Here is an 11,147-nt window from a genome sequence, read left to right on the forward strand (position 1 = left end):
TAGAAACAAAATTATTATGGATTTTCTGCATTGAACAACACCTTCCTTCAACTGCTGGCCAGGAAAAAATCATTTCAGAGGTGCTGGCAGCCAGCCCGGGCACATGGATGTAGGATTGAGCAGCCTTTGATCGGCTCAGCTTGTTAATCTGCCCACACGTGCCACATGTCTCCTCCCCAGGATCTCCCAGCTGCTTTGGTGCCTGGCAAACCTCCCATATCCACCCTTCCCTCCCTCCTCCTCTCTAAGCACCTGCTTTCCATGGCAAGGGAGGGAGTGGAGCCCTGGGTCTCTCTGTCCTTGCCAACCCAGTCATTGTGCAGTGCAAATCTTGCTCTCCAGACGTGTCTCCTAGCTGAAAGGAAAAGACAAAAGGGAGCTCCCCAGATCATGAGCTGTGCATCAAGCCCAGGCATCTTCCCACCATTCCCATGCTCTCTGTACTGCTGGGCCTTTGGCAGCCCTCTCACCATGACCCTAAAGTCATTCCTGACTGTGCTTCTCATGCCCCACATGGGCCCTTTGGGTGAACAAAACCCACCCAAAATCTCTGCCAAACGTGAGTCCTCCCCCGCTGCCTGCAGCAGCCAGGCTGGCAGCTCCTTGCCTTGTGCCCTGCTGGGGCTCCCTCCTCCTGGCCTGTGCAGCTGTCCTTGGGGACAGTGGCAGCTGCTGGAGTGGGAAGTGGGGATCTTTCCAAGTCCCAGTCCCAGATGGGCTGTCATGGGAAGGAGTTGAAAATGCTGAGACTTGCCCTGCTTGTCTGTCTGTGCACCCTCAGCTGCCCTCCGTGGCAGGGGTGGGCATCTTCAGGAGCAGGTGAAACCTCTTGAGGATCAAACCAGGTCTGGATGCTGTTTCAAAATCAAACCCAGGATGATTCTAACCCTCCTGGATGAGCATCATGACACTGATGGTACAGTGCTGTTTGCTGGTGTGGTGAAACAGCCCACTTGCCTGTCCCCAGCCTTTCCCCACCATCCCTTCATGCTAGTGGCTGCTGCTGGGAAAACCAGCAATGCATCTTCTCTGGAAATAACAAGCATGTGATTGTTCCTAATCCGACCTAGCCAAAGCAGTCCTGATAAGAACAATCCCTCATCAGGAGTGTTCCTGATGACCTTGGACAGAAGCTGCTATCCATGCCAGCCGTTCCTAGCTGCATCAATATTCCTTCAGTAATATTTCCTATGAATACAGCACCATACTCCTCCAGAAATGCCAGACTTTGACACACAGGGCCTGATGGCAACATCTCCCACTCAAACTCGAGTCCCAGACAAGAGTAAACCATCACATGCAGTGAGAGATCAAAACCAGGGAGTCAGGAAGCACCCCTAACTCTGCCTGCCCCTGTGCAGCTGTGTCCCCCCATTCACCACTCACACACTGTGCATAGAGATATGATCCCTCTGGGAGCTTCTCTGTGTGTTTTAAGATTCTTTCTGTGCTTGCCAGGACAGAAGTAGTGTGTGCTTGGGACAGCTCTGTGTCTGCTTCCTCATGTGATGTCACACCACTGCCATATGGTCCTCACCCAGTCCCATCAGTCCCATCAGGTGGTGGCAGCCCACGGCCCCACCCAGGCAAGCAAAGCAGGAGGTTGTACCAGCCAGCAGTCAGAATTTGTGCTTCCTTCCCCCTGTCTTTACCCCACAGAAATAAAATGCAAATACGTGGCTAAAAAAACAAACTGCAGGGAGCTGGCAGGGGACCAGGTGTCATGTCTGTGTCACTGTGTCAGCTCTTGCAGAGCCTACGGCAACATCACCAAGACAACAACCTTTCAAAGGAGGAGCAGTCGGTTCCCCTGGAGAACAGAGCAGCAGCCTGACCCCGCAGCCTCCAAGGTCTGCTTGGCTCTAGATAAGCATCTGCTTCCCCACACAGCACTTATCTCCTTTCCCAGGGCTCTCATCACTGAAGCTAAGAGGCTTCATGACTGATTTACCTTTTCCAACAAACTAGCTGGGAGGTGAGTATTATTTCATTCTAGAGATAAGGGCACATTGATTGAACTCACCTAGAAAGCTTCTTAAAAAGAAGGAAGAGAATTTAAACCTGTGGAGCCCTGGTATTGCTCATTAGCTGCTGGCAGAGGCTTTAGTCCATGTGGGAGTGCAGCTGATCTCCCTATAAACAATTTCTCACCAGAGATCCTGCTAGGAAACCATTTTACCCAACCACCCTGTTGCTGGGGCAGAAATGAGAAGATGAAAGGTGCTACCTGGTAGTTGCATAACATTTCCAATCCTGGATTAAAATGAGGGTTAAAAAAAAAACCAAGAGTTTGGGAAAGTGGTGGAGAGATAAAAGGTTGGAGAAACAGAAGTCTGAGTTCCTTATGCCTCTAGGATTTGGCACAGGGATCAAAGGCAGTGTGTTTGGCCCACGTTTCTTAGTCTGTAGCCCTGTCTCCCTGCACACCTGCCTGTGTCAAAGCTGAGGAGCGCCAAGGCTCAGCTTCTCCTTGCTGAGGACCCACCAATGCCCCACTGTGAGCATCCCCAGTGAGCTGAGCCTGGCTTTGTGCCCCAGCAGATGTGAAGATCTCACACACTCCCGGCAGCTTCCTCTTCCTGCCGGTGCAGGGGAAGCCCGGCACCCATCCCTCCAGACACCCCTGCTGCCACTGCCGGGCTGCAGCGAGCGTGGTGGAGCTCAGACAACAAGTGCAACATTTCCTCTGCCCCAAGGGAAGGAATTCCTGCATGGAATGCACGCATCATTGAGCTTCTGGCTCGAGCAGTATCTTGCCGTGGTCCCAATGGGAATAATAACGTGGCAGGAAAAACTACACTGGAAAAAAAGACACATGTGGGAGCTGAGGCGGGGAGAGGAAGAAGCAATGTAAGCAAAAGGAGGAAATGCTATGGTGAGCCAACTGAGACTGCAGGGAGAGGTCTTCTTCATGTGCCAGGGATCTGGCCAAGCACTGACTTCATTGTTGTTCTCTGAAGAGAGATAAAAACACCTGAGTTCACTCAGACCATGGCCCAAAGAGCTTTGGGAATAAACCCTTCTGTTAACGTCTCCTGGAGCCAGCTCTGCACCTACAGGGAAGGTTTGCAATCCAAAGACAGCTGGGCAAGGGTGAAAGAAAAAAATGAATTCTGTTCAGTGTTTTTTGGTGCCCCAGAAATTAAAGACCCCATCTAACATCATAAGGGCACCTAATTTCTCATGAAATTTGAGTACATACTGGAAAACTCAAGCCAGAGTGGCATGTTTGGGCATCTGACTGTATGTTGAATTTTCCTTACTCTCACTCAAAAAAAACCCCTGCAAATGTTTCTTGCACCCTTAATTTCAAGGGTAGCAATTAAACAGTTGTGGTTTTTTTGTTTTGTTTTGGTTTCGTTTGGTTTGGTTTGTTTTTTTTTTTTTTTTTTTTTTTTTTTTTTTTTTTTTTTGTTTTGTTTTTTTGTTGTTGTTGTTGTTGTTTTGTGGGTTTTTTTGTTTTTTTTTGTTTTTTGTTTTTTGTGGGTTTTTTTTTTGTTGTTTGTTTTTTTTTTGTTGTTAGTAAAGCAAGACTGGCAATTGGAAATGCTAACATTCCAATGAGCACCAAAAACTATAAATAACAGGAGTCCTGGAATTAATTCGGGTGGTATAGACTGCAGCATGCCCTGTGTGCACACAGGGTTTAGAAATAGAAATTTTTAGAAATAACTACAGTGCTGGTGCCCCATTGTTGCTCAATTCATGCAATAGTTTCTCTTTGTTAACTTAAGATTAGGCCCTAACATCCCAGTGTCCAGGTTGCTTAATAGGGAAATGGTACATTTGTGCCTTTTTAAAGAAGCTTTCTGCATGAGGACTCAGAAGTGTTCAGGGCTGACATTGTGGAGATGTCTCTCTCACCATCCTCAGCTCTTCCACAGCCCTGCGGTGTACTGAGCCATTTTCCTAAGTGATACATTGTGGGAATTTGAGGAAATACCCTCAGCATGCAGTCTGAAAACTTGCTATTCTCACTCACTGGAAGTGAAACAATTCCTTCGCTAAGAGAAATAGAGACTTGTGTTTTTAGGTCAAAACCACACTAAACGTGTGTGCCGTCTGGGGAATGTCCTTGACACGTGTTTTTAAATGTGTGTTAATGAACAAACCAGTGCCTCCAAGCAGAGTCACGGCTCCCAGAAGAACATCTTAATCATTAACCATAAACTGCACAATTTCCCTGCAGCTTAGAGAGCAGGGGTTTAGATGGAGGTCTCGTTAAGGGCCATCAAGAAACATCCTAGCTCCAGTGCCTATTAGGGCACTGAGCAGGGACCATTCACAGCCCATGGTGCATTATTGCTTACATCGACTGAAGATGTTCACTGATCTGCAGCAAGCACAGGGCTGAACTCTGATATACATCCCTGGAGGACTGTAGTTTGGTCTCTTTACAGCTTAAAAAGAGGTCTCTCCCCTGGATTCCTTTTATCATCCATTTTAATCAAAAGCATCCAGACATTGCTGAGCTCTTCTCAAGTTCAGTGGTTTTCAGATCTGCCCTCTAGCATTCAGGAGGGAGAGTTCAGGTCAACCCCAAAAGGAGCAACTAGGCTCACAAAAACTCACAAAGTTTTTAATCAAGGGATCCCCAAGCTAATTTGTTGATGGGGGTATTTTGTTTTGGTGTTTGTTTTTGTTATGTAGTCGTACATTCCAATAGCCTTGCTCGAGTGCAGGGAAGCTGCTCTGTGTGAAACAAGTAAAACCCAAGGTGTGACCTTGGAAGGCAGAGTTTGCTTTCATTTTCTTAAGGTTGAGGTCGGGGGAGCCGGTGAGAGCTGGAGACACGAAGTCAAGCTGGTGGTTTGCCTTGCAAGGAAGCTGCCCCAGGGGCCAATCACCTCCCTTTGTCAGCCCAGCATCTTTATCAGCTGCCCCACAAATGCTCTGACTCCAGTCGGTCACGCTCTCTCCACAAAGAGTATTTGCTTTCAAATACTGAAGCCAAAATCAGTTGCTGAAAAAAACATCCAGGTACCGAATGGTCTGGAAAGAGAGAGTCGGTTTTTTTAATGTCTGTGTGTACACAGGACACGTCAAGCCAGCTCTGTAAACAAACTGGTCCCATCAGCTGAAAGTTCCCAGGGTAAACTGGAGGGGGAAACTGGCACAGAAAAAGAAAAAGCAAAGTTTGCAGCCATTGCCAGGCACACGGGCGCTGAAGATTCGGGTTACTGGGCCAAAAACGTTCTCTTTTACCATATGTTTACAGAGCTTGTGCGGTCCTTTCCCTATACCTTAATGCAGCATCCAAATAACTTTGTCCTAGAATTAAGAGACAGGGCTGAACAGCTTTTCAGTAACTCATGCACTGTTCACAGAAATCTTGATGTAATAAAAATATGGATGCAGTGATGACAAGGGCAGTCTTCTGTATACTGGTGGCAGGTCATGGTTAAGCCAAGAAGTCTGTAATTTAGCTAGGGCTTGAGGAAAAAGCACCATTAAAATAACCTTCCCCTTTCTGAGTGACATCCTCATCTTCTGTATTATCCTTCTTAGAAATACTACACAAAGGGCAGTTGGCCTTTACACCAACTGCCTGGCCCTGTTTCTTCGGGGAGCCCCTCATTCTTCAGGGAGGATGCAGGGAACACCAATGAGTTCACTCCCAGTGACCTGAAAGCCACTGGGAACTGTAGGAGAAGCTTATGACTAAAGCTTCCCCTGGGGAAGGATCAGAGTCAGAATAGGAAAAGTTAATGTTGCAATTTCTGGGAAAAAATATGTGTAAATAAGCTATTGACCCACTGAACTCCAGCTACAAGAAGAGGATAAACCAAGTAGGACACCACTGAGCTCCACTAGACCCTGAGTCCTGCTCCCTCAGCTCAGGTTCTGGTGAACACCACTTAGAGCTTTTAAGTCAGCTTCTTTAAGAATTATTACCTACTGCTGTTTCAGCTGGCAACATACCAAGATCCACAGGATCATCTCCAGTTTGACCCAGTGGAGATGAGCTTTTGAAGCTAAATTTCCTACATCTTCTGCCCAGTGCCTTTGCAATTTAACACGTGTTTCTTGAGCCAAACACATCATCCCATTACACTTCTCAGAGGTCAGCAAGCTTGTACCCTCACAGAGCATCCAGTTTTGCCAGAGCCCATTCAGTGATGCAATACCAGCAGCTTTCCAGAACAAAGCTTGTTCAGTAGATGCACGATGCCAGCCTTACACTACCACTGAAGCAACCCGTGACACACAAGTACTGGAGGTAAGGTTAGTCTTGGAGCAAAATATTCTATGGGAACAGAAAGTAATTACAGATTTGGTCAGATCTCTGCCAAGATTTCTAGTCCACTGCACTGTTCAGTGATGACTTAGACTTGACATGAGGAGTCCAAGACTTGACAGAGCATAACGTCCTCAAGGTAGCATGAACCTGCTTGTCATGCCAAAGGCAGGAGTGCTAAAATGTGTCTGATGCAAACCCACACTGGAAGAGTCCAACTGAAAAAGCTGTATCCAGAGACTTGATTTACAGCTGGATTCTGAAAGCCCGGGTCTCTCCCACAGGTGAGGATAAAAGTGAAACATTACCAGGAAGTCTGACATCTGAGATATAAATGCTTCTCAATATATGAATATTTCAGTTTTGTTAGTGCTCTGGACGCTGCATTCTTACATCAAGCAGCAAGTGAAAGCAAGAGGCCTAGTTTGGGTGTCTGAAGACTGTGAGGATGCTGGCATCCCCTTCCTCAGGGCATTCCTGCCTGGAGGACCTTTGCTGGACATACCTACTCCAGCATCCCAAGTTCATTTGAAGGCACTCTCTTCTGTTGGCAGCTCTTGGCACAGTGTCAAGCTCACAGCCTGGGAGGCTGCCAGCCATGAGGCAGCATCTCCAGCTTGGGAAGCCCCTTCCCTGGAAGATGCATGCTTCTGTGTTGGCGCCTTGCTCTGGTACAGAGCATCAACTCATGCTGCCCTGGAGGGGCCTTGGCAGAGCAAGGTCCTGAGGATGCCCAGTGAGAACCAGTGACTTGTGCAACAAGGGAATTTCAAAACTGCTATTTAGAACCTCTTCAGTTTTGTCTTTCTTTTCCATCCCTTCCTCTTTTTTTTTTGTCTTTACTTTCTTGGGAAGTGAGAATGCAAATTGTGACACAAAGTGTGGTTTCACATACAACACAGCTGGAGCATTCAGCCATGGAAATTTCTGCTTAAGTATGACTTACTAGTTCTTATTTTGTCTTCTTTTGATTAAATGCAACAGTAGAAGGAATCATAACCATGAGATCTACTTGCTCCTCAGGAAGCATCACTACCAGTCAGTTACTCAGTACTTTTGTAGGTGTACGAATACTTTTAATATGAATATTTTATAAAAGCCTGCATATTTCTGATTAAAATGAGCAAAAATATAGAAATAAACTAGTCGGCAGATGTCAGAAAGGAAAATAAATGAAGACGCCAGAAAAATCTTCCATTTTACTTTAGGTTGCTCACACTTTCAGACTGGAGTGAAAAGACCTCAGAAAATTTCAAAAACCTGAAGTTTGTCTTGAGCCTTCATCCAAAACATAATCCAATGTAAATGAATTATGATTAAAAAATGAAAAAAATGATTCATCTGATTCCTAAAGACAAACCAGTAGTTTTCCAAACAACTCTAATGAGGGATTTGTGAAATAACATTTGTCTTTGCAGCTGTAGCCTTCTAATTAGACTTTCATTCTAAGGTGAGTTTTTAAACCCTTCAGACCTGAGACATTACACACAATCCTCTATAATCTCTTCCTGAGGAAATGATTGTATTATTTAGTGTTCTTTGTGTTGGGTAATTACAGCAGGCTTCTTTCCTCCTTTCCATTGCTTGTTCTCTTTATGTCCATTTGCAATGGGTTCCTAGGGCCACAGTCTCTGCTGCTTTCCAGGGTGTTCTTCTGTGAGATGCAGCAAGAAGCGACGGACATGGGCTTGGAAGGATTATTCAGCATGGAATATTTGGGTTTTTAACACAGAAACTGCAATGCCCTTTGCCTTCAATACACATATCTAGACAAACACAGCATAGCAGCTGCCTCACAGGCTGTAGGAGGAAGTGCAACGGCAGGGAGAAAAAAGCACATGCAGAGAGGAAACTCTGAGAGTTTCCAGATGGCAAACACCAGAGCAGAGGTCAGCAAGTGTTTGAGACGATTGCAGGCAGGGCTTTTCCTCTGCCCAACCAAAGGCTGAGTGTCCTGCTGGGGAGGAGATCTCTGTCTCGAGACAGGACACAGGCAACTCGTGTTCAAGGCTGTGCCTTTTGGCTCTGCTTTAATTCTCACTTGGTGGGAGCTGGGAGCTTCTCATGGATGCCCTCACAGAATGTCAGAGCTCTTTAGACAGCAGTTGTCAGCCCTGGTTTTAAAGGACCTTCAAAATTGTGGGCTCTGAAAATTAGGAAGGATGGCTGATTCCCAAGGCACATTTTATTTTCATAAGAAGGAAACGATGAATAAAATAAAATAAAATGAATAAAATTCTCTAGGACTGGCAGCAGAGGCAGCATCTGTAAGGCTTTCTGAGAAGATACTTAGTCCAGCATGCTGGGCTGGAATTTAAGTGCTGTGTGCTGTTCCTGGCTCTGCCAGAGCATGCCTGTGACCTGTAAAAAACTCCCTCACGTCCGCTTGCTCTCCTGCCTTTTCTAGCACCATTCCTCAGACAAGCACTCCAGTGCCTGTGCCACATCTCAAGCAGCTTCTGGTCAGGATGTTTTCTCCAGAGGCAGGACTCAGTGTATTCATGCAAGGCAGACTGGACTGCATTCAGACTTTATTAGCTAATCCCTATTTAATGAGACTGGTAAGAAGTCATGTATATATACACACACACACATAGCCTTGTTTGTGCATTATAATATAATAGTGCTTAATGCTGAGGTAATAGGAGCTCTGCATACTTGGAAAATGAAAAGCCATAAAAAGTGAATCTTGCATTAGGAAAAAACAAGTAGCCTGTTTTTTTAGTGATCAGCTTTGTTGCCTGGGTACCAAGTACAGAAGCTCCTTTTTGCTTCTTGCCAGAAGCCTGTAAGAGTATGCTGTATTTTATTTCAGTCCAGAGCCATTATGGCCATTTATCCATCTCCACAGAAGTGCTCCATTTGCTGCTTCACATGGATCTGGGCTGGCATTAGGGACAATTCTCCCTGCCTGGTGAGGGAACTCGCCCAAGGCTGCCTCAAGGATCTTTCAAGGGAGGATTTGAATTCTCAAAAGCCTTATTGTCTTGGTAAGTCTCAGAAAATAATGATCCTTCACCTACCTGCTTTTCTGTAAGCCACTGAAAGAATGCAAGGCTGTGCTGCCCAGCAGCTGCTGGCTGTATCAACTGGGATAGCTGAACTGGGGTAGAGAAACAGCAGCAGAGACTGCTGGACTTGAGATTTTACCAGCTTGGAAAAGCTGTGATGATTTGCTGATGTAGTCTGCAGACAAGACAAGACTGGTGTCTTGAGACACCAGCAGATTCAGTGTGATTTAACACAGCATCACTCATCAGCTGAACATCAGGAACTCACACACTGCAGCTGGAAAGCAGAATACATAAAATACATAAATACAAGCTGGCACTTGGGATAAGGACAGTAATCTTTCTTTTTTCTGGGAATGAATTTTCATTTTCTCATTTTGTTTTGCAAATCAGAGGATTAATTCTTCAGTTCCAAGTCCTAGAAACTCTTACAGAATTAAGCTAGGTTCCTGCCTTCCCATCAACATATCTAATAAAATTGCAGGACATATTAGGTCCCTGAACAACACAGCTGCAGGCCTCAGTGGCCTTGAGGAGCTTCTACAGCCATAATCACCGAGGAGAAATAATTACATCCATCTGGAGGAGTGAAACCCAGCTGATTCCATTTAAGCTGCAGTGCAACCTCAGCCAAGTCAATATGCAGGAAAAAGCAGAAATTCTTACCAATACTAACAATTTTTCAGACTGAAATAGCAAATTTTCAGTGAAAGAGAGTTGGTTTGCACAGTTAACATTTCCAGGTTTTTCAGAACACCTATCACTCCTCCAAGCTGCCATGAAGAAAAACACCAAACAATCCTGGTGAAATTTTCCCAGAAGTGTGTTCAGTGCTGGGCAACAGGGATTTTCCAAAGTAACTTGTGACCCTTAAATGAAGAAGCCTAGCAGTTCTCTAACAGTAAGAGATCAAAACACTGGTGAATCTCAGCTTCTTCCCCCTATGGCAAGTACCTTTGTATTTGGTGGAAAGACCCAGAGTCACAGAGAGCAAAAGCTGCTGTTGCTTTTTGCCACTGATTCTCCTTGCAGAGTGTGTTCCCTGAGGAAGGGCTGGAAATAAACTTCTTCCCTAATCGATTCTGTGGAGAACAGCAACTCCAAAAATAGTGTCATTCTATTTCGTAGCATCACCGCTACAAAGGATGTTTAATTTACTAATCGATTGTATCCAATTCAGCCCAGAAATACCTACTTTTCCAGTTAAAGAGAAGGCCCTAAGACTGTGCAGGGAAAATCTTTAATGAGCTGTAGTGAGGCACTTTGAACATTTGTATTTTTTGTCTTACAGTAAGGGGTTGTAGGAGTGATGGGGGTACACACTAAACTGGGCCAATTACCCACTGAATCACCTCCAAGTGGGGGCTGAGATGAGCTGTCTGGCTAGACAAGAAATAGCTTCCTTTAAAAGTAAAAAATTTTCTTCTTTTAACTCTTATACCAAAAGTCACATTTTCACTAGTTAATAGCAGGTCCAGAGACAAGAATTCATAAAGTGGAGATAAAACCCAGCATTTAAGAAAGAGCTCAAGCACAAATTGATTCTCCTTTCAGTTGATTTGCAAAAACAATCAGTAGGTTTTAAACTGCCATTCTGAAAAGCAAATCAGCTTGACCATAACCATTTTGAAGTTAAAGAACTAAGAAATACTTAACTACCTTTATACTAAATCTTATGAAGTGCCAAGACATTTAAATAGCTGCTTTATTAGCCTATTAATCAGCTTTAACATTCAGTGTCTATGAGTAAGAAGGTTTTACTCCAGTTCCTTTGTCTGCTCCAAGTTCTCCAAGAAAATTGAAGGAACTTGCCATCAATAGGCAAACTGAAAAAAAAAACAGGAAGTGACTAAGCATTGTCTCTGCTCACAAGTGTTGACTTACCTATGTCCCCACTA

This window comes from Sturnus vulgaris, chromosome 6, assembly GCF_052056855.1.
Source record: "Sturnus vulgaris isolate bStuVul1 chromosome 6, bStuVul1.hap1, whole genome shotgun sequence".
NCBI lineage: Eukaryota > Metazoa > Chordata > Aves > Passeriformes > Sturnidae > Sturnus > Sturnus vulgaris.